Source organism: Aegilops tauschii, chromosome 2 (genome assembly GCF_002575655.3).
Source record: "Aegilops tauschii subsp. strangulata cultivar AL8/78 chromosome 2, Aet v6.0, whole genome shotgun sequence".
In the NCBI taxonomy this organism is placed as follows: domain Eukaryota; kingdom Viridiplantae; phylum Streptophyta; class Magnoliopsida; order Poales; family Poaceae; genus Aegilops; species Aegilops tauschii.
Window position 1 is genome coordinate 486,726,402 of NC_053036.3, and position 25,405 is coordinate 486,751,806.

Below are 25,405 nucleotides of genomic sequence, written 5' to 3' on the forward strand. Positions count from 1 at the left end.
AAGCCGTAAAGCATGGCACACTGAACTATCGAGTAGTCATCAGCTTTGCTGCCAAACGTTCACAACGTCCGGTGTTGCTCCTGCAGCGGGTCTTGCACCTAGCGGTGCTTCTAGGACGTAATTCTTCTGTGCATCAATGAGGATAATCCTCAAGTTACAGACCTAGCCCATGTAGTTTCTACCATCATCTTTCAACTTAGCTTTCTCTCGGAACGCATTAAAATTCAAAGGAACAGTAGCACGGGCCATTGATCTACAACAACATAGACATGCAAAATACTACCAGGTACTAAGTTCATGATAAATTAAAGTTCAATTAATCATATTACTTAAGAACTCCCACTTAGATACACATCCCTCTAATCATCTAAGTGATCACGTGATCCAAATCAACTAAACCATGTCCGATCATCACGTGAGATGGAGTAGTTTTGAATGGTGTACATCACTATGTTGATCATATCTACTATATGATTCATGCTCGACCTTTCGGTCTCAGTGTTCCGAGGCCATATCTGCATATGCTAGGCTCGTCAAGTTTAACCCGAGTATTCTGCGTGTGCAAAACTGGCTTTCACCCGTAGTATGTGAATGTAGAGCTTATCACACCCGATCATCATGTGGTGTCTCGGCACGACGAACTGTAGCAACGGTGCATACTTAGGGAGAACAATTGTACCTTGAAATTTAGTGAGAGTTCATCTTATAATGCAACCGCCGTACTAAGCAAAATAAGATGCATAAAGGATAAGAATCACATGCAATCAATATAAGTGATATGATATGGCCATCATCATCTTGTGCCTTTGATCTCCATCTCCAAAGCACCGTCATCATTACCATCATCACCGGCTTGACACCTTGATCTCCATCGAAGCATCGTTGTCGTCTCGCCAACTATTGCTTCTATGACTATTGCTACCGCTTAGTGATAAAGTAAAGCAATTACATGGCGATTGCATTTCATACAATAAAGAGACAACCATAAGGCTCCTGCCAGTTGCCGATAACTTTTACAAAACATGATCATCTCATACAACAATTTATATATCATCATGTCTTGACCATATCACATCACAGCAAGCCCTGGAAAAACAAGTTAGACGTCCTCTACTTTGTTGTTGCAAGTTTTACGTGGCTGCTACGGGCTTAGCAAGAACCGTTCTTACCTACGCATCAAAAACAACAACGATTTTTCGTCAAGTGTGCTGTTTTAACCTTCAACAAGGACCGGGCGTAGTCACGCTCGATTCAACTAAAGCTGGAGAAACAGACACCCACTAGCCACCTGTGTGCGAAGCACGTCGGTAGAAACCAGTCTCATGAACGCGGTCATGTAATGTCGGTCTGGGCCGCTTCATCCAACAATACTGCCGAATCGAAGTATGACATGCTGGTAAGCAGTATGACTATTATCGCCCACAACTCTGTGTGTTCTACTCATCCATATAACATCTACGCATAGACCTGGTTCTGATACCACTGTTGGGGAACGCAGTAATTTCAAAAAAATTAATACGATCATGCAAGATCTATCGAGGAGAATCATAGCAACAAGCGGGGAGAGTGTGTCCACGTACCCTCGTAGACCGAAAGCGGAAGCGTTTTATCAACGTGGTTGATGTAGTCGTACGTCTTCACGATCCGACCGATCCTAGCACCGAACGTACGGCACCTCCGTGTTCAGCACACGTTCAGCTCGATAACGTCCCTCGTACTCTTGATCCAGCTGTGGCCAAGGGAGAGTTTCTCAGCACGACGGCGTGGCGACGGTGATGATGAAGTTACCGGCGTAGGGCTTCGCCTAAGCACTATGACAATATGACCGAGGTGTGTAACTGTGGAGGGGGGCACCGCACATGGCTAAAAGATCAACTTGTGTGTTCTAGGGTGCCCCCCTCCCCACATATATAAAGGAGGGAGAGGAGGAGGCCGGCCAAGGGGGGAGGCACGCCATGGGGGGGAGTCCTACTAGGACTCCAAACCTAGTAGGATTCGGCCCCCCTTTCCTATTCCAAGTGGGAGAAGGGGGGAAGGAGGAGGAGGAGACAAGGAAGGAGGGGGGCGCCGCCCCCTCCCCTTGTCAAATTTGGATTGGGGCAAGGGGGCGCGCGCCACCTCCTGGCCGGCCCTCTCTCTTCTACACTAAGGCCCATGAGGCCCAATAGCTTCCCGGAGGGGGTTCCGGTAACCCCCGGTACTCCAAAACTTATCCGAAACGACCCGAACCATTCCGGTGTCCGAATGTAACCATCCAATGTATGAATCCTTATGTCTCGACCATTTCGAGACTCCTCGTCATGTCCGTGATCTCATCCCAGACTCCGATCAAACTTCGGTCATCAAAACACATAACTCATAATACAAATCGTCATCGAACGTTAAGCGTGCGGACCCTACGGGTTCGAGAACTATGTAGACATGACCGAGACACATCTCCGGTCAATAACCAATAGCAAAACCTGGATGCTCATATTGGCTCCTACATATTCTACGAAGATCTTTATCGGTCAAACCGCATAACAACATACGTTATTCCCTTTGTCATCGGTATGTTACTTGCCCGAGATTCGATCGTCGGTATCATCATACCTAGTTCAATCTCGTTACTAGCAAGTCTCTTTACTCGTTCCGTAATGCATCATCCCGCAACTAACTCATTAGTCACATTGCCTGCAAGGCTTATAGTGATGTGCATTACCGAGAGGGCCCAGAGATACCTCTCCGACAATCGGAGTGACAAATCCTAATCTCGATCTATGCCAACTCAACAAACACCATCGGAGACATCTGTAGAGCATCTTTATAATCACCCAGTTATGTTGTGACATTTGATAGCACACTAAGTGTTCCTCCGGTATTCGGGAGTTTCATAATCTCATAGTCATCGGAACATGTATAGGTCATGAAGAAAGCAATAGCAATAAACTAAACGATCATAGTGCTAAGCTAACGGATGGGTCTTGTCCATCACATCATTCTCTAATGATGTGATCCCGTTCATCAAATGACAACACATGTCTATGGCTAGGAAACTTAACCATCTTTGATTAACGAGCTAGTCAAGTAGAGGCATACTAGGGACACTCTGTTTGTCTATGTATTCACACATGTATTAAGTTTCCGGTTAATACAATTCTAGCATGAATAATAAACATTTATCGTGATATAAGGAAATATAAATAACAACTTTATTATTGCCTCTAGGGCATATTTCCTTCAACGTGATCCATATCAACTAAACCATGTCCGATCATCACGTGAGATGGAGTAGTCTTCAATGGTGAACATCTCTATGTTGATCATATCTACTATATGATTCACGTTCGACCTTTCGGTCTCAGTGTTCCGAGGCCATATCTACATATGCTAGGCTCGTCAAGTTTAACCCGAGTATTCTGCGCGTGCAAAACTGGCTTGCACCCGTTGTATGTGAACGTAGAGCTTATCACACCCGGTCATCACGTGGTGTCTCGGCATGACGGACTGTAGCAACGGTGCATACTCAGGGAGAACACTTATTCCTTGAAATTTAGTGAGGGGTCATCTTATAATGCTATCGCCGTACTAAGCAAAATAAGATGCATAAAAGATAAACATCATATGCAATCAAAATATGTGACATGATATGGCCATCATCATCTTGTGCCTTTGATCTCCATCTCCAAAGCACCGTCATGATCTCCATACCGGCTTGACACCTTGATCTCCATCGTAGCATCGTTGTCGTCTCGTCAACTATTGCGTCTACGACTATCGCTACCGCTTAGTGATAAAGTAAAGCAATTACATGGCGATTGCATTTCATACAATAAAGCGACAACCATAAGGCTCCTTCCAGTTGCCGATAATGGTTACAAAACATGATCATCTCATACAACGATTTATATCTCATCACGTATTGACCATATCACATCACAACATGCCCTGCAAAAACAAGTTAGACGTCCTCTACTTTGTTGTTGCAAGTTTTACGTGGCTGTTATGGGCTTCTAGCAAGAACCGTTCTTACCTACGCATTAAAACCACAATGATTTTTTTGTCAAGTGTGCTGTTTTAACCTTCCACAAGGACCGGCCGTAGTCAAACTCGATTCAACTAAAGTTTGAGAAACAGACACCCGCTAGCCACCTGTGTGCGAAGCACATCGGTAGAACCAGTCTCATGAATGCGGTCATGTAATGTCGGTCTGGGCCGCTTCATCCAACAATACCGCCGAATCAAAGTAAAATGTTGGTGGTAAGTAGTATGACTATTATCGCCCACAACTCATTGTGTTCTACTCGTGCATATAACATCTACGCATAGACCTGGCTCGGATGCCACTGTTGGGGAACATAGTAATTCAAAAAAATTCCTACGATCATGCAAGATCAATCTAGGAGATGCATAGCAACGAGACGGAAGAGTGTGTCCACGTACCCTCGTGGACCGAATGCGGAAGCGTTTAGTAACGCGGTTGATCTAGTCGAACGTCTTCATGATCCAACCGATCCAAGTACCGAACGTACAGCACCTCCGTGTTCAGCACACGTTCAACTCGATGACGTCCCTTGAGCTCTTGATCCAGTTGAGGACGAGGGAGAGTTCCGCCAGCACGACGGCGTGGTGACAGTGATGATGAAGTTACCGTCGTAGGGCTTCGCCTCAGCACTACGACGATATGACCGAGGTGTGTAACTGTGGAGGGGGCACCGCACACGGCTAAGACAAATCTTGGAGTGCCTTTGGGGTGCCCCTGCCCACGTATATAAAGGAGGGAGGGAGAGAGGTCGGCCCCCTAGGGGCGCGCCAAGTGTAGGGAGTCCTACTAGGACTCCCAAGTCCTAGTAGGATTCCCTTTCCTTTTCGGAGTAGGAAAGAAGGAAAGGAGGAGAGGGAGAAGGAAAGGGGGGGCGCGCCCCTGGGCCAGATCCTATTCGGCGCCTTTAGCACCCGAATAGGTGTTTCCACAATTGGGCGCACACCCCCCCCCTCCCTTCATTCGCGACAAACGGGCCGACCCATCTCCCCTTTCCCAAGGATAAAAAAAGTGCAGGTGCGTGAAGCGGGATATTCGAACCTGCGATCTCATTGCTACGTGGATGCTGCACTAACCACTAGGCCCACTGCTAGTTGGTGCATATGTACTTCCGTTCTTTTCTTCCTATGTATATTCGCCTTCTGTCCTTTTTACGTTTTGTTTTTCTCCTTTTTCTTTGTTTGTTTTCCTGTTTATTTTTTATTTTTCTTTAATGCGTGAACTCGTTTCAAATCGGTGTTTTTTTCAAAATTGATGAACTTTTTCAAACGCGGTGAACCTTTTTTCAAATTCGTTGAACTTTTTTTAGTTTGATGAACTTTTTCAAATGCGATGAACTTTTTTCAAACGCGATGAACTTTTTTTCAAATTTGGTGAACTTTTTTCAAATTCAATGAACCTTTTCAAATGCGATGAAATTTTTTCAGTTCGATGAACTTTTTCCTAGTCCGATGAACTTTTTTTCAAATTCGAAAAACTTTTTTTCAATTTTGATGAGCTTTTTTTTAGAAAAAATTATGATTTTCTTTTCAAATCCGCTGATTTTTTTTAAAGCGATGAACTTTTTTTAGATTCGGTGAACTTTTTCTAATTATGATGAAATTTTCTCTAATTCGATGAACTTTTCTTATAATCGATGAACTTTTTTCAAATTCGATGAACTTTTTTTCAGATTCGATGAACTTTCTTGAATTTTGATGAACTTAAAAAACCAATGAACCTTCATTCTTTTTTCTTAAAAAAGTTTTACTTTAGTTTTTTAGAAAAGTGCATGTATTCAGCAAAAAAAGGAAACAAAAAAGGCGTAAAAAACCGTTACAGAAAAAGAGAGAAAAAGAAAAAAATTGTTTTGGAAAGCTTCCCACACTGGGGGCTTAGCGAGTTGGAGGAATAATAAAACAAAACAGACGAAGATTGTTAGTGTAGGTTGTTGCACGGCGTAGTGGTTCATGCACCTCTTTGTGAAGCAAGAGATCTCGAGTTCGAATCCTGCTCCCCGCATATCTCTTTTTAGTTTTTAACGGAATGGGTGCTCGACTCGTTCGCTGAGACCTGAGAGGCGATCGAGCGAAGGTTTGTTGGGCCGGCCCACTAGAGGTCTCCTTCAGGCGCCCGAGAACTATTCAGGCGCTTAACTCACCGAATAGGAGCTATCCACCCCTTGTCCAATTCGGTTTGGGCAGGGGTAAGGCGCGCGCCACCTGGTGGCCCTTCTTCCCTCTCTCCACTAAAGCCCAATAAGGCCCATTCACTTTCGCCGGTGAATTCCCGTAACTCCCCGTTACTCCGAAAAATACCCGAATCACTCGATGTCCGAATATAGCCTTCCAATATATGAATCTTTACCTCTCGACCATTTCGAGACTCCTCGTCATGTCCGTGACCTCATCCGGGACTTCAAAAAAACTTCGGTCATCAAATCACATAACTCATAATACAAATCGTCACCGAACGTTAAGCGTGTGGACCCTACGGGTTCAAGAACTATATAGACATGACCGAGACACATCTCCAGTCAATAACCAATAGCGGAACCTGGATGCTCATATTGGCTCCTACATATTCTACGAAGATCTTTATCGGTCAAACCGCATAACAACATACGTCGTTCCCTTTGTCATCGGTATGTTACTTGCCCGAGATTAGATCATGGGTATCCTCATACCTAGTTCAATCTCGTTACCGGCAAGTCTCTTTACTCGTTCCGTAATGCATCATCGCGCAACTAACTCATAAGTCACATTGCTTTTAAAGGAATGGGTGCTCGACTCGTTCGCTGAGACCTGAGAGGCGATCGAGCGAAGGTTTGCTGGGCCGGCCCACTAGAGGTCTCCTTCAGGCGCCCGAGAACTATTCAGGCGCTTAACTCACCGAATAGGAGCTATCCACCCCTTGTCCAATTCGGTTTGGGCAGGGGTAAGGCGCGCGCCACCTTGTGGCCCTTCTTCCCTCTCTCCACTAAAGCCCAATAAGGCCCATTAACTTCCGCCGGTGAATTCCCGTAACTCCCCGGTACTCCAAAAAATACCCGAATCACTCGATGTCCGAATATAGCCTTCCAATATATGAATCTTTACCTCCCGACCATTTCGAGACTCCTCGTCATGTCCGTGATCTCATCCGGAACTTCAAAAAAACTTCGGTCATCAAATCACATAACTCATAATACAAATCGTCACCGAACGTTAAGCGTGCGGACCCTACGGGTTCAAGAACTATATAGACATGACCGAGACACATCTCTGGTCAATAACCAATAGCGAAACCTGGATGCTCATATTGGCTCCTACATATTCTACGAAGATCTTTATCGGTCAAACCGCATAACAACATACGTCATTCCCTTTGTCATCGGTATGTTACTTGCCCGAGATTCGATCGTGGGTATCCTCATACCTAGTTCAATCTCGTTACCGGCAAGTCTCTTTACTCATTCCGTAATGCATCATCGCGCAACTAACTCATTAGTCACATTGCTTGCAAGGCTTATAGTGATGTGCATTACCGAGAGGGCCCAGAGATACCTTCCGATACACAGAGTGACAAATCCTAATCTTGATCTATGCCAACCCAACAAACACCTTAGGAGACACCTGTAGAGCATCTTTATAATCACCCAGATACGTTGTGATGTTTGATAGCACACAAGGTGTTCCTCCGGAATTCGGGAGTTGCATAATCTCATAGTTAGAGGAATATGTATAAGTCATGAAGAAAACAATAGTAATAAAACTTAACGATCATTATGCTAAGCTAACGGATGGGTCTTGTCCATCACATCATTCTCCTAATGATGTGATCCCGTTTCATCAAATGACAACACATGTCTATGGCTAGGAAACTTAACCATCTTTGATTAACGAGTTAGTCTAGTAGAGGCTTACTTGGGACATGGTGTTTTGTCTATGTATCCACACATCTTTCAAGTTTCCGGTCAATACAATTCTAGCATGAATAATAAACATTTATCATGATATAACGAAATATAAATAACAACTTTATTATTGCCTCTTGGGCATATTTCCTTCAGCCATAGATCGAGATTAGGATTTGTCGCTCCGAGTATCGGAGAGGTATCTCTGGGCCCTCTCGGTAATGCACATCATAATAAGCCTTGCAAGCAGTGTAACTAATGAGTTAGTTATGGGATGATGCATTACAGAATGAGTAAAGAGACTTGCCGGTAACGAGATTGAACTAGGTATGATGATACCGACGATCGAATCTCGGGCAAGTAACATACCTTTGACAAAGGGAATGACGTATATTGTCATTGCGGTTTGACCGATAAAGATCTTCGTAGAATATGTAGGAGCCAATATGAGCATCCAGGTTCCGCTATTGGTTATTGAACGTAGAGGTGTCTCGGTCATGTCTACATAGTTCTCGAACCCGTAGGGTCCGCACGCTTAACGTTTGATGATGATTTGTATTATGAGTTATCTGTTTTGGTGACCGAAGATTGTTCGGAGTACCGGATGAGATCACCGACATGACGAGGAGTCTCGAAATAGTCGAGAGATAAAGATTGATATATTGGACGATGATATTCGGACACCGGAATGGTTCCAGATCGTTTCGGGTATTTTTCAGAGTACCGGGAGGTTACCGGACACCCCCCCCCCCCCGGGAAAGTAATGGGCCTCATGGGCCATAGGGGAGAGAGGAGACAGCCCACAAGGGGTGGACGCACCCCCCCCATGGGAGTCCGAATTGGACTAGGGGAGGGGGCGGCGCCCCCTTTCCTTCCCCTCCTCCCTCTCCTTTCCCTCTTTCCCCCTCCGGAAGAAGGAAAAAAGGGGGTGAATCCTACTAGGACTGGAGTCCTAGTAGGACTCCCCTCTCCTTGGCGCGCCCCTGGTGGCCAGCCTCCTCCCCTCTTCCTTTATATACGGGGGAAGGGGGCACCCCAAAGCACATCAATCGTTCTCTTAGCCGTGTGCGGTGCCCCCCTCCACAGTTTACTCCTCCGGTCATAGCGTCGTAGTGCTTAGGCGAAGCCCTGCGCGAATCACATCACCATCACCGTCACCACGCCGTCGTGCTGACAAAACTCTCCCTCGACCCTCTGCTGGATCAAGAGTTCGAGGGACGTCATCGAGCTGAACGTGTGCTGAACTCGGAGGTGTCGTACGTTCGGTACTTGATCGGTTGGATCGCGAAGACGTTCGACTACATCAACCGCGTTAAACTAACGCTTCCGCTTTCGGTCTACGAGGGTACGTGGACACACTCTCTCCCTCTCGTTGCTATGCATCTCCTAGATAGATCTTGCGTGATCGTAGGAATTTTTTTGAAATTGCATGCTACGTTCCCCAACAGTGGCATCCGAGCCAGGTCTATGCGTAGATGATATGCACGAGTAGAACACAAAGAGTTGTGGGCGATCATAGTCATACTGCTTACCACCAACGTCTTATTTTGATTAGGCGGTATTGTTGGATGAAGCGGCCCGGACCAACCTTACATTACCATGTTCATGAGACCGGTTCCACCGACAGACATGCAACTTGTTTTGCATAAAGGTGGCGGGCGGGTGTCTATTTCTCCAACTTTAGTTGAATCGAATTTGACTACGGCCGGTCCTTGTTGAAGGTTAAAACAGCACACCTGACAAAAAAATCGTTGTGGTTTTGATGCGTAGGTAAGAACGGTTCTTGCTAGAAGCCCGTAGCAGCCACGTAAAACTTGCAACAACAAAGTAGAGGACGTCAAAGTTCGCAATGCTCAAAGCTGCGGAGGTAGAAATCAAGAAGGAGCATCAAGTGTTGATGGTTAACAAGACCACTAGTTTCAAGAAAAAGGGCAAAGGAAAGAAGGGGAACTTCAAGAAGAATGGCAAGCAAGTTGCCACTCCCGGGAAGAAGCCCAAGTCTGGACCTAAGCCTGAAACTGAGTGCTTCTACTGGAAAGGGATTGGTCACTGGAAGCGGAACTGGCCCAAGTATTTGGCGGATAAGAAGGATGGCAAAGTGAACAAAGGTATATTTGATATACATGTTATTGATGTGTACCTTACTAATGCTCGTAGTAGTGCCTGGGTATTTGATACCGATTTGGTTGCTCATATTTGTAACTCGAAACAGGGGCTACGGATTAAACAAAGATTGGCTAAGGACGAGGTGACGATGCGCGTCGGGAATGGTTCCAAGGTCAATGTGATCGCCCTCGACATGCTACTTCTACATCTACCTTCGGGATTAGTTTTAGACCTGAATAATTGTTATTTGGCGCCAGCGTTGAGCATGAACATTATATCTGGATCTTGTTTAATGCGAGACGGTTATTCATTTAAATCAGAGAATAATGGTTGTTCTATTTATATGAGTAATATCTTTTATGGTCATGCACCCTTGAAGAGTGGTCTATTTTTGTTGAATCTCGATCATGGTGATACACATATTCATAATATTGATGCCAATAGATGCAAAGTTGATAATGATAGTGCAACATATTTGTGGCACTGCCATTTAGGTCATATTGGTGTAAAGCGCATGAAGAAACTCCATGCAGATGGACTTTTGGAATCACTTGATTACGAATCATTTGATGCTTGAGAACCATGCCTCATGGGCAAGATGACTAAGACTCTGTTCTCCGGAACAACAGAGCGAGCTACTGACTTATTGGAAATAATACATACCGATGTATGCGGTCCGGTGAGTGTTGAGGCTCGCGGCGGGTATCGTTATTTTCTGACCTTCACAGATGATTTGAGCATATATGGGTATGTCTACTTAATGAAACACAAGTTTGAAACATTTGAAAAGTTCAAAGAATTTCAGAGTGAAGTGGAGAATCATCGTAACAAGAAAATAAAGTTTCTACGATCTGATCGTGGAGGAGAATATTTGAGTTACGAGTTTGGCCTTCATTTAAAACAATGTGGAATAGTTTCACAACTCACGCCACCTGGAACACCACAACGTAATGGTGTGTCCGAACGTCGTAACCGTACTTTATTAGATATGGTGCGATCTATGATGTCTCTTAACGATTTATCACTATCGTTTTGGGGTTATGCATTAGAGACAGCTGCATTCACTTTAAATAGGGCACCATTTAAATTCGTTGAGACAACACCGTATGAACTGTGGTTTGGCAAGAAACCTAAGCTGTCGTTTCTTAAAGTTTGGGGTTAAGATGCTTATGTGAAAAAGCTTCAGCCTGATAAGCTCGAACCCAAATCGGAGAAGAGCATCTTCATAGGATACCCAAAAGAGACTGTTGGGTACACCTTCTATCACAGATCCGAAGGCAAGATCTTTGTTGCTAAGAATGGATCCTTTCTAGAGAAGGAGTTTCTCTCGAAAGAAGTGAGTGGGAGGAAAGTAGAACTTGATGAGGTAATTGTAGCTTTGAAAGATCGAGGATGTCGCCTAGAGGGGGGTGAATAGGCGCTTTAAAATAATTACGGTTTAGGCTTGAACAAATGCGGAATATACCTAGCGGTTAATTTGTCAAGCACAAAACCTACAACAACTAGGCTCACCTATGTGCACCAACAACTTATGCTAAGCAATATAAACTACTAGGTGATAGCAAGATATATGACAAGAAACAATATGGCTATCACAAGGTAAAGTGCATAAGTAAAGAGCTCGGGTAAGAGATAACCAAGGCACGCGGAGACGACGCTGTATCCCGAAGTTCACACCCTTGCGGACGCTAATCTCCGTTTGGAGCGGTGTAGAGGCACAATGCTCCCCAAGAAGCCACTAGGGCCACCGTAATCTCCTCACGCCCTCGCACAATGCAAGATGCCATGATTCCACTAAGGGACCCTTGAGGGCGGTCACCGAACCCGTACAAATGGCAACCCTTGGGGGCGGTCACCAAACCCGTACACTTTGGCAACCCTTGGGGGCGGTCACCGAAACCCGCCAAATTGCTCGGGGCGATCTCCACAACCTAATTGGAGACCCCGACGCTTGCCCGGAGCTTTACACCACAATGATTGAGCTCCGAACACCACCAACCATCTAGGGCGCCAAGGCACCCAAGAGGAACAAGCTCTAGGGTGCCCAAACACCCAAGAGTAATAAGCTTCTCAAACTTCACTTCCACGTATCACCGTGGAGAACTCAAACCGATGCACCAAATGCACTGGCAAGGGCACACGGAGTGCCCAAGTCCTTCTCTCCCAAATCCCACCAAAGCAACTAATGCTAGGGAGGAAAATGAGAGGAAGAACGAAAGAAGAACACGAAGAACTCCAAGATCTAGATCCAAGGGGTTCCCCTCACTTAGAGGAGAAAGTGATTGGTGGAAACGTGGATCTAGATCTCCTCTCTCTTTTCCCTCACAATCTAGCAAGAATCATTGGAGGGATTGAGAGTTAGCAAGCTCGAAGAAGGTCAACAATGGGGGAAGAACACGAGCTCAAAGGATACGGTTCATTGGGGAAGAAGACCCCCTTTTATAGGTGGGGAAAAAATCCAACCGTTATGGTCACAGCCCGCACCGAGCGGTACTACCGCTCCAAGGAGCGGTACTACCGCTCCAAGGAGCGGTACTACCGCTAGGGCGGTAGTAGCCCTTTGAAACACAACAGCGAGGAGGCAAAAAGCCAGAAGAACCGTCGGAGCGGTAGTACCGCTTGACCTCACGGTACTTCCGCTAGGGGTAGCGGTACTACTGCTAAGGGTAGCGGTACTACTGCTTGCGAGCGGTACTAAAAAATTACATCCGTGCCTACCACCGCTGGACTTGTGACGAGTATTTGGTCCCGAGCGGAAGTAGCCACGGAAGTAGCCGCGGTAGTACTGATCCAAGCGGTAGTACCGCTCCCAAGAGCGGTAGTAAAAAATTACATCCGCTCCTGTCCGCGGTAGTACCGCTGCAGCCTTTTCAGAACACCAAAACTGACACAACTTCTGCAAACGGACTCCAAATTCGACGAAACCAAGTTTGTTGGAAAGCTAGAGACAAGGGCTAACACAATCTTGATAGAAATACCAATAAGAAGCAAATGAGAAAAGGCCCAAAAGAAAATGGTGAGAACCCTTCCTCGGATAAGACCGGTAAAACCTCCAACATCGAAAACATCATAGAAGACGCATGCAAACTCCATTTTCGATGAACTCAAGCTTGTCATCAAGATGACCATACGCTCTAAGACTCACAAAGAGAACCAAACAAGAACCAAGAAACATGATGCAAGGATGCAATGGTTTGAGCTCTCGACGAACGATACGATCAAGCTACTCACTTGAGAGCCCCCCTTGATAGTACGGCTATCGATCCTATAACCCGGTCTCCCAACTACCACCATGAGACCTGTAAAATAGAAAACCTATCAAGGGGAAACCTTTGCCTTGCACATGGTCCACTTGAGCTATATGATGACGATCTTGACTCCCTCAAGTTGGACCACCTTTCTTGATTGCGTTGGCTCGATGAAGACTAGATGATTACTCCCCCATAGTCCACTATGGGTGAGCCACTCTTTGGCACATCTTCACAAGTCCATTGTCACCACAATGGACAGCAAGCTTCAAGCACTTATCTCTTCGTGATGCTCCACTTGAACTTGCACACGACAATCTTGATGACGATCACCACTTGATGTCATCCTCTCCATGGGTTGAGTGATATCTTCCTCTTGACGCAAGCCCATGAACACGTACCTAAACCCACATAGAACTCTCACATAGACCATGGGTTAGTACACAAAGCACAATGGACAATGCTTACCATACCATGGGATCACTTGATCCCTCTCGGTACATCTTCTACGCTTTGTGAGTTGATCAACTTGATTCACTCTTGACTTAGTCTTGATCAACCTAGAATCTTTCCAACTCTCTTCATTTGGATGATGTCTTGAAGGTAAACATGAATGATCACACAATCTTCTTCTTCAAGACATGCTTGCAATAAGCTCAACTCTCACATGACCAATCTTTGGATAATTCCTTAATAGCACCTTGGTCAACACAAACTCTCCTTGAAACCAACACATGTACTCCAAGAAAAGCCTATGGACAAAACCTTCAAATATAACTCAAGGCAACCATTAGTCCATAGAGATTGTCGTCAATTACCAAAACCAAACATGGGGGCACCACATGTTCTTTCAACCTTCTCTTGAATTGGAAAGTAGTTCATCACAGAAATCAGTTCCAGTGATGCCTACACCAATTAGTGAGGAAGCTAATGATAATGATCATGAAACTTCAGATCAAGTTACTACCGAACCTCATAGGTCAACCAGAGCACGTTCCGCACTAGAGTGGTACGGTAATCCTGTTATGGAAGTCATGTTACTAGACCATGACGAACCTATGAACTATGAGGAAGCGATGATGAGCCCAGATTCCGCAAAATGGCTTGAGGCCATGAAATCTGAGATGGGATCCATGTATAAGAACAAAGTATGGACTTTGGTGGACTTGCTCATTGATCGGCAAGCCATAGAGAATAAATGGATCTTCAAGAAGAAGATTGACACTGATGGTAATGTTACTGTCTACAAAGCTCAACTTGTCGCGAAAGGTTTTCGACAAGTTTAAGGAGTTGGCTATGATGAGACCTTTTCACCCGTAGCGATGCTTAAGTCTGTCCGAATCATGTTAGCAATTGCCGCATTTTATGATTATGAAATCTGGCAAATGGATGCCAAAACTGCATTCCTTAATGGATATCTTAAAGAAGAGTCATATATGATGCAACCAGAAGGTTTTGTAGATCCTAAAGGTGCTAACAAAGTGTGCAAGCTCCAGCGATCCATTTATGGACTGGTGCAAGCCTCTCGGAGTTGGAATATACGCTTTGATCAGGTGATCAAAGCATATGGTTTTATACAGACTTTTGGAGAAGCCTGTATTTACAAGAAAGTGAGTGGGAGATCTGTAGCATTTCTAATATTATATGTGGATGACATATTGTTGATTGGAAATGATATAGAATTTCTGGATAGAATAAAAGGATACTTGAATAAGAGTTTTTCAATGAAAGACCTCGGTGAAGCTGCTTATATATTAGGCATCAAGATCTATAGAGATAGATCAAGACGCTTAATTGGACTTTCACAAAGCATATACCTTGATAAGATTTTGTATGGATCAGTCAAAGGAAAGGTTCTTGCCTATATTACAAGGTGTGAAGTTGAGTCAGACTCAATGCCCGACCACTACAGTGTTGGGGAACGTAGCAGAAATTCAAAATTTTCTACGCATCACCAAGATCAATCTATGGAGTAATCTAGCAACGAGGGGAAGGGGAGTGCATCTACATACCCTCGTAGATCGCGATGCGGAAGCGTTGCAAGAACGCGGATGAAGGAGTCGTACTCGTAGCGATTCAGATCGTGGTTGATTCCGATCTAAGCACTGAAGAACGGTGCCTCCGCGTTCAACACACGTGCAGCCCGGTGACGTCTCCCACGCCTTGATCCAGCAAGGAGAGAGGGAGAGGTTGGGGAAGACTCCGTCCAGCAGCAGCACGACGGCGTGGTGGTGGTGGAGGAGCGTGGCAATCCCGCAGGGCTTCGCCAAGCACCGTGGGAGAGGAGGAGAAGGAGGTAGGGCTGCGCCAGGGAGAGGAAAACTCATGTGTTTGCAGCCCCCAATACCTCAACTATATATAGGGGAGAGGGAGGGGGCTGCGCCCCCTCTAGGGTTTCCACCCCAAGGGGTGCGGCAGCCCCAAAACCCATCTAGGGTGGCGGCCAAGTGGGGGGAGAGGGAGCCGCACCAGGCATGGGCCTTTAGGGCCCATCTGCCCTAGGGTTTGCCCCCTCTTCTCTCCAGGCGCATGGGCCTTGGTGGGGAGGCGCCCCAGCCCACCTAGGGGCTGGTCCCTTCTCACACTTGGCCCATGCATGCCTCCGGGGCCCCGTGGCCCCTCCCGGTGGACCCCCGGACCCCTCCGGTGGTCCCGGTACACTACCGGTGATGCCCGGAACACTTCCGGTGGCCAAAACCATACTTCCTATATATAAATCTTTACCTCCGGACCATTCCGGAACTCCTCGTGACGTCTGGGATCTCATCCGGGACTCCGAACAACATTCGGTAACCACGTACAAACTTTCCCTATAACCCTAGCGTCATCGAACCTTAAGTGTGTAGACCCTACGGGTTCGGGAACCATGCAGACATGACCGAGACGTTCTCCGGTCAATAACCAACAGCGGGATCTGGATACCCATGTTGGCTCCCACATGTTCCACGATGATCTCATCGGATGAACCACGATGTCGGGGAATCATTCAATCCCGTATTCAATTCCCTTTGTCTATCGGTATGTTACTTGCCCGAGATTCGATCGTCGGTATCCCGATACCTTGTTCAATCTCGTTACCGGCAAGTCTCTTTACTCGTTCCGTAACTCACATCATCCCGTGATCAACTCCTTGGTCACACTGTGCACATTATGATGATGTCCTACCGAGTGGGCCCAGAGATACCTCTCCGTTTACACGGAGTGACAAATCCCAGTCTCGATTCGTGCCAACCCAACAGACACTTTCGGAGATACCTGTAGTGCACCTTTATAGCCACCCAGTTACGTTGTGACGTTTGGTACACCCAAAGCATTCCTACGATATCCGGGAGTTGCGCAATCTCATGGTCTAAGGAAATGATACTTGACATTAGAAAAGCTCTGAGCAAACGAACTACACGATCTTATGCTAGGCTTAGGATTGGGTCTTGTCCATCACATCATTCTCCTAATGATGTGATCCCGTTATCAACGACATCCAATGTCCATGGTCAGGAAACCGTAACCATCTATTGATCAACGAGCTAGTCAACTAGAGGCTTACTAGGGACATGGTGTTGTCTATGTATCCACACATGTATCTGAGTTTCCTATCAATACAATTCTAGCATGGATAATAAACGATTATCATGAACAAGGAAATATAATAATAACCAATTTATTATTGCCTCTAGGGCATATTTCCAACAGTCTCCCACTTGCACTAGAGTCAATAATCTAGTCCACATCACCATGTGATTAACACTCATAGGTCACATCACCATGTGACCAACATCCAAAGAGTTTACTAGAGTCAACAATCTAGTTCCCATCACTATGTGATTAACACTCAATGAGTTCTGGTTTGATCATGTTATGCTTGTGAGAGAGGTTATTAGTCGACGGGTCTGAACCTTTCAGATCCGTGTGTGCTTTACGAATATCTATGTCATCTTGTGGATGCTACCACGCGCTATTTGGAGCCATTTCAAATAATTGCTCTACTATACGAATCCGGTTTACTACTCAGAGTCATCCGGATTAGTGTCAAAGTTCGCATCAACGTAACCCTTTACGACAAACTCCCTTTCACCTCCATAATCGAGAAAATTCCTTAGTCCACTAGGTACTAAGGATAAGTTCGACCGCTGTCATGAGATCCTTTCCCGGATCACTATTGTACCCTCTTGACCAACTCATGGCAAGGCACACTACATGTGCGGTACACAGCATAGCATACTATAGAGCCTACGTCTAAAGCATAGGGGACGACCTTCGTCCTTTCTCTATCTTCTGTTGTGGTCAGGTCTTGAGTCTTACTCAATACTCACACCTTGTAACACAGCCAAGAACTCCTTCTTTGCTGATCTATTTTGAACTCTTTCAAAATCATGTCAAGGTGTGCGTTCTTTGAAAGTATCATCGGGCGTCTTGATCTATCTCTATAGATCTTGATGCCCAATATGTAAGCAGCTTTTATCCAGGTCTTCCTTTGAAAAACTCCTTTCAAACAACCCTTTATGCTTTCCAGAAATATTACATCATTTCGGATCAACAATATGTCATTCACATATACTTATCAGAAATGTTGTAGCGCTCCCACTCACTTTATTGTAAATACAAGTTTCTAACAAACTTTGTATAAACCCAAAAACTTTGATCACTCTATCAAAGCGTATATTCTGACTCCGAGATGCTTGCTCTAATCCATGGAAGGATCGCTGGAGCTAGCATACCTTTTAGCATCCTTAGGATCGACAAAACCTTTCTGATTGTATCACATACAACCTTTCCTTACGAAAACAGGTAAGGAAACTTGTTTTGACTTCCATCTGCCAGATTTCATAAATGCAGCTAATGCTAACATGATTCCGATGGACTTAAGCATCGTAGTCAGCTCCTTGAACTTGTGAAAATACTCTTTGCCACAAGTCGAGCTTCATAGACGGTAACATTACCGTCCATGTCCGTCTTCCTTTTAAAGATCCATTTATCTCGGATTTGATGGCTTCTAACCATTTGTCGGAATATGGGCCCACCATCGCTTCTCCATAGCTCATAGGTTCATCGTTGTCCAACAACATGACTTCCAAGACAGGATCACGTACTACTCTGAAGTAGCACGCATCCTCGTCGTCCTACGAGGTTTTGGTAGTGACTTGATCCGAAGTTTCATGATCACTATCATAAGCTTCCACTTCAATTGGTGTAGGTGCCACAGGAACAACTTCATGTGCCCTGCTACACACTAGTTGAAGTGTCGGTTCAATAACCTTATCAAGTCTCCACCATCCTCCCACTCAATTCTTTCGAGAGAAACTTTTCCTCGAGAAAGGAACTGTTTCTAGAAGCAATTACCTTTGCTTCCAGATCTGAAATAGGAGGTATACCCAACTGTTTTTGGGTATTCTATGAAGACGCATTTATCCGCTTTGGGTTCGAGCTTATCAGCTTGAAACTTTTTCACATAAGCATCGCAGCCCCAAACTTTTAAGAAACGACAACTTAGGTTTCTCTAAACGGTGTCGTCTCAACGGAATTGCGTGGTGCCCCTTTTAAAGTGAATGCGGTTGTCTCTAATGCCTAACCCATAAACGATAGTGGTAATTCGATAAGAAACATCATGGTATGCACCATATCCAATAGGGTGCAGTTATGATGTTCGGACACACCATCACACTATGGTGTTCCAGGCGGTATTAATTGTGAAACACTTTCCACAATGTCTTAATTGTGTGCCAAACTCGTAACTCAGATACTTATCTCTATAATCATATCACAGACATTTTATCCTCTTGTCACGACGATCTTCAACTTCACTCTGAAATTACTTGAACCTTTCAATAATTCAGACTTGTGTTTCATCAAGTAAATATTCTCAGCATCTACTCAAATCATCTGTGAAGTAAGAACATAACGATATCCACTGCATGCCTCAGCACTCATTGGACTGCATACATCAAAATGTATTACTTCCAACAAGTTGCTCTCTTGTTCCATCTTACTGAAAACGAGGCCTTTCAGTCATCTTGCCCATGTGGTATGATTTGCATGTCTCAAGTGATTCAAAAACAAGTGAGTCCAAACGATCCATCTGCATGGAGTTTCTTCATGCATATATACCAATAGACATGGTTCGCATGTCTCAATCTTTTCAAAAACGAGTGAGTCCAAAGATCCATCTACATGGAGCTTCTTCATGCGTTTTATCCCAATATGACTCAAATAGCAGTGCCACAAGTATGTGGTACTATCATTACTTTTGGCATGAACATGTGTATCACTACGATCGAGATTCATTTTAGGTGCAAGACCATTGAAGGTATTATTCAAATAAACAGAGTAACCATTATTCTCCTTAAAAGAATAACCGTACTGCGATAAAAATAATCCAATCATGTTTATGCTCAACGCAAACACCAATCTCGATGGTAGTGGGAGCATGCGACGCTTGATCACATCAACCTTGGAAACACTTCCAACACACATCGTCATCTCACCTTTAGCTAGTCTCCATTTATTCCGCAGCTTTTATTTCGAGTTACTAACACTTAGCAACCGAACCGGTATCTAATACCCTGGTGCTGCTAGGAGTACTAGTAAAGTACACATTCATATAATGTATATCTAATATACTTCTGTCGACCTTGCCTGCCTTCTCATCTACCAAATATCTAGGGTAGTACTGCTTCAGTGACCATTCCTCTCATTACAGAAGCACTTAGTCTCGGGTTTGGGTTCAACCTTGGGATTCTTCACTAGAGCAGCAAACGACTTGTTGTTTCATGAAGTATCCCTTTTGCCCTTGCCCTTCTTAAACTAGTGGTTTTACTAACCATCAACAATTGATGCTCCTTCTTGATTTCTACTCTCGCGGTGTCAAACATCGCGAATAGCTCAAGGATCATCATAACTATCCCTGATATGTTATAGTTCATCACGAAGCTCTACTAGCTTGGTGGCAGTGACTATGGAGAACTATCACTATCTCATCTGGGAGATTAACTCCCACTCGATTCAAGCGATTGTGGTACTCAGACAATCTGAGCACATGCTCAACGATTGAGCTTTTCTCCCTTAGTCTGCAGGCTTAAGAAATTTGTCAGAGGTCTCATACCTCTTGACGTGGGCACTAGTCTGAAATCCCAATTTCAGTCTTCGGAACATCTCATATGTTCTGCGACGTTTCAAAAACGTCTCTTGTGCCACAATTCTAAACCGTTAGCATTACTCACTGAACTATCACGTAGTCATCAAACGTGTATGTCAGATGTTTCGCAACATCTACAGACGACGCTGAGGTTCAGCACACCGAGCGGTGCATTAAGGACATAAGCCTTCTGTGTAGCAATGAGGACAATCCTCAGTTTACGGACCCAGTCCGCATAATTGCTACTACCAACTTTCAACTAAATTTTCTCTAGGAACATATCTTAAACAGTAGAACTAAAGCGTATGACATAATTTGCAAAGACCTTTTGAGTATGTTCATGATAATGAAGTTCATCTGATTATTGAACTCCCACTCAGATAGACATCCCTCTAGTCATCTAAGTGATACATGATCCGAGTCAAACTAGGCCGTGTCCGATCATCACGTGAGACGGACTAGTCATCATCGGTGAACATCTCCATGTTGATCGTATCTGCTATACGACTCATGTTCGACCTTTCGGTCTCTTGTGTTCCGAGGCCATGTCTGTACATGCTAGGCTCGTCAAGTCAACCTAAGTGTTTTGCATGTGTTCCGAGGCCATGTCTGTACATGCTAGGCTCGTCAACACACGTTGTATTCGAACGTTAGAATCTATCACACCCGATCATCACGTGGTGCTTCGAAACAACGAACCTTCGCAACGATGCACAGTTAGGGGGAACACGTCTCTTGAAATTTTAGTGAGGGATCATCTTACTTACTACCGTCGTTCTAAGCAAATAAGATGCATAACATGATAAACATCACATGCAATCAAATAGTGACATGATATGGCCAATATCATTTTGCTCCTTTGATCTCCATCTTCGGGGCACCATGATCATCTTTGTCACCGGCATGACACCATTGAAAGGACCGATATAGTTGACTAGAGGGGGTGAATAGGCAACTAACAATTTTTAGCTTTTCTTTACCAAATTAAACTTTGCATCAAAATAGGTTGTCTAGATATGCAACTAAGTGAGCAACCTATATGATGCAACGACAACAAGCACGCAAGCAAGCAAGAGATATAACACAAGTAAACTAGCTAAGGTAAAGGAACGAGATAACCAAGAGTGCAGCCGGTGAAGACGAGGATGTGTTACCGAAGTTCCTTCCGTTTGAAGGGAAGTACGTCTCCGTTGGAGCGGTGTGGAGGCACAATGCTCCCCAAGAAGCCACAAGGGCCACCGTATTCTCCTCACACCCTCACACAATGCGAGATGCCGTGATTCCACTATTGGTGCCCTTGAAGGCGGCGACCGGACCTTTACAAACAAGGTTGGGGCAATCTCCACAACTTAATTGGAGGCTCCCAACGACACCACAAAGCTTCACCACAATGGACTATGGCTCCGCGGTGACCTCAACCGTCTAGGGTTCTCAAACACCCAAGAGTAACAAGATCCGCTAGGGATAAGTGGGGGGAATCAAATTTCTCTTGGTGGAAGTGTAGATCGTGGCCTTCTCAACCAATCCTGAGCAAATCAACAAGTTTGATTGGCTAGGGAGAGAGATCGGGCGAAAATGGAGCTTGGAGCAACAATGGAGCTTTTGGGGGAAGAGGTTAGTCAACTTTGGGGAAGAAGACCCCTTTATATAGTGGGGGGAACAAACCAACCGTTACCCCCCCTTCTGCCCCGAAGAGAGCGGTAGTACCGCTGTGCCAGCGGTACTACCGCTTGCCACTATAAGCGGTACTACCGCTCCAAAGCGCGGTACTACCGCTTGGCCCACCGCGGTACTACCGCGGAGGGAGGGCGGTACTACCGCACAAGAGCGGTACTACGGCCCCCCACAGCCGCGGCCAGTACCGTAAAACCCGACACGAAAAAGGAGCCCTCGAATCGAGGCGGTACTAGCACGAGACCACCGCGGTACTACGGCTTGGGGCCACTAGCGGTACTACTGCTCTGGAGCGGTACTACCACGCCCAGAGAGGTACTACCGCTTGTGGCACCCAAGCGGTACTACCGCTCCGTCCCGCGGTACTACCGCTGGGACCAGAGATAGTACACACATGGGGCTACTAGCGGTACTACTGCTCTGGGCGGTACTACTGCTCCGGAGCGGTACTACCGCTTGTAGCACCCAAGCGGTACTACCGCTCTAGCCCGCGGTACTACCGCTGGGACCAGAGAGGGCACAAAGAGAGGAGAACCAAGCCCATCATCGAAACGGAAAGGCTCGGAGGGAGGGGCAAATGAAGTGTACGTGATGATTCCGCCCTAGCCTTTCCAAAACGGACCCCCTCTTGATAGTACGGTGATCCCTATGAAACTAGTCCACCAAACTAATCCGAAAGGACTACACCGTCTTCGCTTTAAGCTTCGAGGGGAGGAAATCGTCTCGTGCCAAAAGGATGAATCTCTGAAAAACACTCAACGCACATGATTAGTCCGCAAAAGCATTGTCATCAATCACCAAAACATCTTAGGGATAAATATGCCCTTACAATCTCCCCCTTTTTGGTGGATTGATGACAATACGGGATTTGCACAACTGGGAAAAAACAAAGGACATAAGCAAACCCCAAGTCTCTAAAATATAGACGGGCTCCCCCTAGATGTGTGCCATCAAGATAAGTGCTTTGAACTGCACGACACACATACTAGGATCAACACTCCCCCTGTATTTTAGAGACCAACAACCTAAACGAGATACAAGATAGTAGGATATATAACATAATGAAGCATATAACTCATGAGATATCAAATGACTAGAGACAAAGATAAAGATATGATAATAAAGATAAAGATATGATAATGATAGGGTAGCATATGTCTCACACCATATGACTCGAACTAAAGTCTCACTGAACACAAAACCAAGCAAAGCACAAGGTCCAAGCAAAGCACAAAGTAGCACATAATGAAAGCACAAAGGCAGAGACACACTCGCAACACAACGACGCAAATAAATCCCTAAACTCTCTCCCCCTTTGGCATCGAGACACCAAAAAAGGGCAAAGAGCTAGCCTACGGCTCCAGGTGAGAGCATGATGAGGATCTCGAACATCAGGACTCTGCGTGATCATCTGCACTGCCGTCCTCGCCCGGAAACTGCTCGGCATCTGAGTCGGTCCACGGACAGTGCTGCTGGATCCACTCCTCCTCCTCAGTAATCTGACCCTCTGAGCCGCTGGTGACTGTCGCACCCATCTGACGCATCAGCTCCTTGTGACGTCCTCTTGCCTTCTTCTCAGCCACATGAGTCATGTACTGACCATGAGACTCTAGGCAGAACATCTTCTTCATCTTGCGTTTGAGCTTCTTTGCCCAAGAGAGCTCTGCTGCAGAAGGCTCTGTCCCAGGAGGCACATACTCCTCATCATCATCACCGGCGTCAGCCTCGTCCTCGGTCTCCATGGAAGCAGCAGAAGATGGAGCTCCAGATCTACCCCAATTATCCTTCTTCCTCAGACGCTTGATCTCATGAGAGACCAACTCTCCAGTTTACAGCTGCTCCTCAGGATAGGTATGTCTCCAGGCCCTCTCAATAAGCAACATGATGAACGGGCCATAAATTGGGCACTTGCGCTCAGAAACAGCCGCCATAAGCTCAGACCACATGACATGAGAGATGTCCAGAGACTCGCCGGTGTTTGCGTCCTTCTCACGCTGGCAGAAGAGAAGCATGTCCACAAGGTAAGAGTGTACCACGTCCAGATTCCCAATACGAGGGAAGAGAGTCTCGCGGAAGATGCGGTGAAGGATGTCCAGATAGGTAGACAACTCATAGGTTTCCTTCCTGGTCTCAGGGTGGACCTTCCGAGTACAGTAGGGCCAGAGGGCTTGCTTGTGAGTGGAGGTGACATTTTGGTGAGGACGAAAACCAACTGGAGTCTCGAGCCCTTGATCTTCCACCTCAAGCAGCCTCATGAAGGCCTGCCACTTGACAGCTAGCACCTTTCCATTTGTCATCCAAGTCAGAGTCCTGTCTGCGTCAGTTCCTAGGTGAACAGTGGCAAAGAACTGTGCCAGCAAATCTGCATCAAAGTCCTTGTTGAACTGCATGATCCTGAGAATGTTCAACTGAGAGCACATCTGTAGGGCATCACCAAAGTACTCAAGGTCCTTCTCCATAGCATCCGTGTTGATGGAATGAACATTGACAAAGAGATTCTTCTTAGCCTTGATCACATCAAAGTATGTGGCATACTGAAACCGGTTCCAGAACGGGCGGTTGACAAGATTGGGTTCTTGTTCTTCCTCATAGGGGTTGCGCCGACGCCTGTCCCAGAATTCCTTGCTAGACATCTCAGTCACTTTCTTGCCACTTGGCTTCGGTCGGCTGGCAATCTTCTTCTTGCGAGGAGGATTGGCACTTGAGGAAGCACCCCCTGCCGGCTGTGGAGCACTGGAAGAACCACCTGCAGTCTCAAATGAGCGGTACCGCTTTGACGTTGAACGCCCGGGGTTGACACGGCGGACTTGCTGCTCAGGATGTTCATCACCTGGAACCAAACACATGGACACAAGAAACAACCAGAAGGAACGATCAAAACCAAATAAACACAACAAAGATGGATCAACATGTGGTAGGAAATAATGGAACTCGGCATCCAGCGGTAGTACCGTGCCTGCTAAGCGGTAGTACCGCTTAGCCACATAAGCGGTAGTACCGCTCCGTGGAGCGGTAGTACCGCTCCAGCGGTAGTACCGTGCCGTATGGGCGGTAGTACCGCCCGAGACGGGGCACGGCGGATCCCTACTGCCGTGGTCAGATCCGGCACTACCGAGGATGCCAAATTCAAAAATAAACCTACCAAACATCAATCCAAAGAGTCTAGTTGCCTTCTCCAACCTACTCAAGCCTAGATTTGGCCAAAAATCTAGAGATGCAACTACTATTGCCCCTAAAACGCGAGATCTGAAAACTAGACAAGAAGAGAAGAGGAACGGGGGCAATACCGGCATCCATGGCAAGAGGACGAGGTGGGGATCGACTCCACCGAAGGAAATGGAGAGGAACGGTCC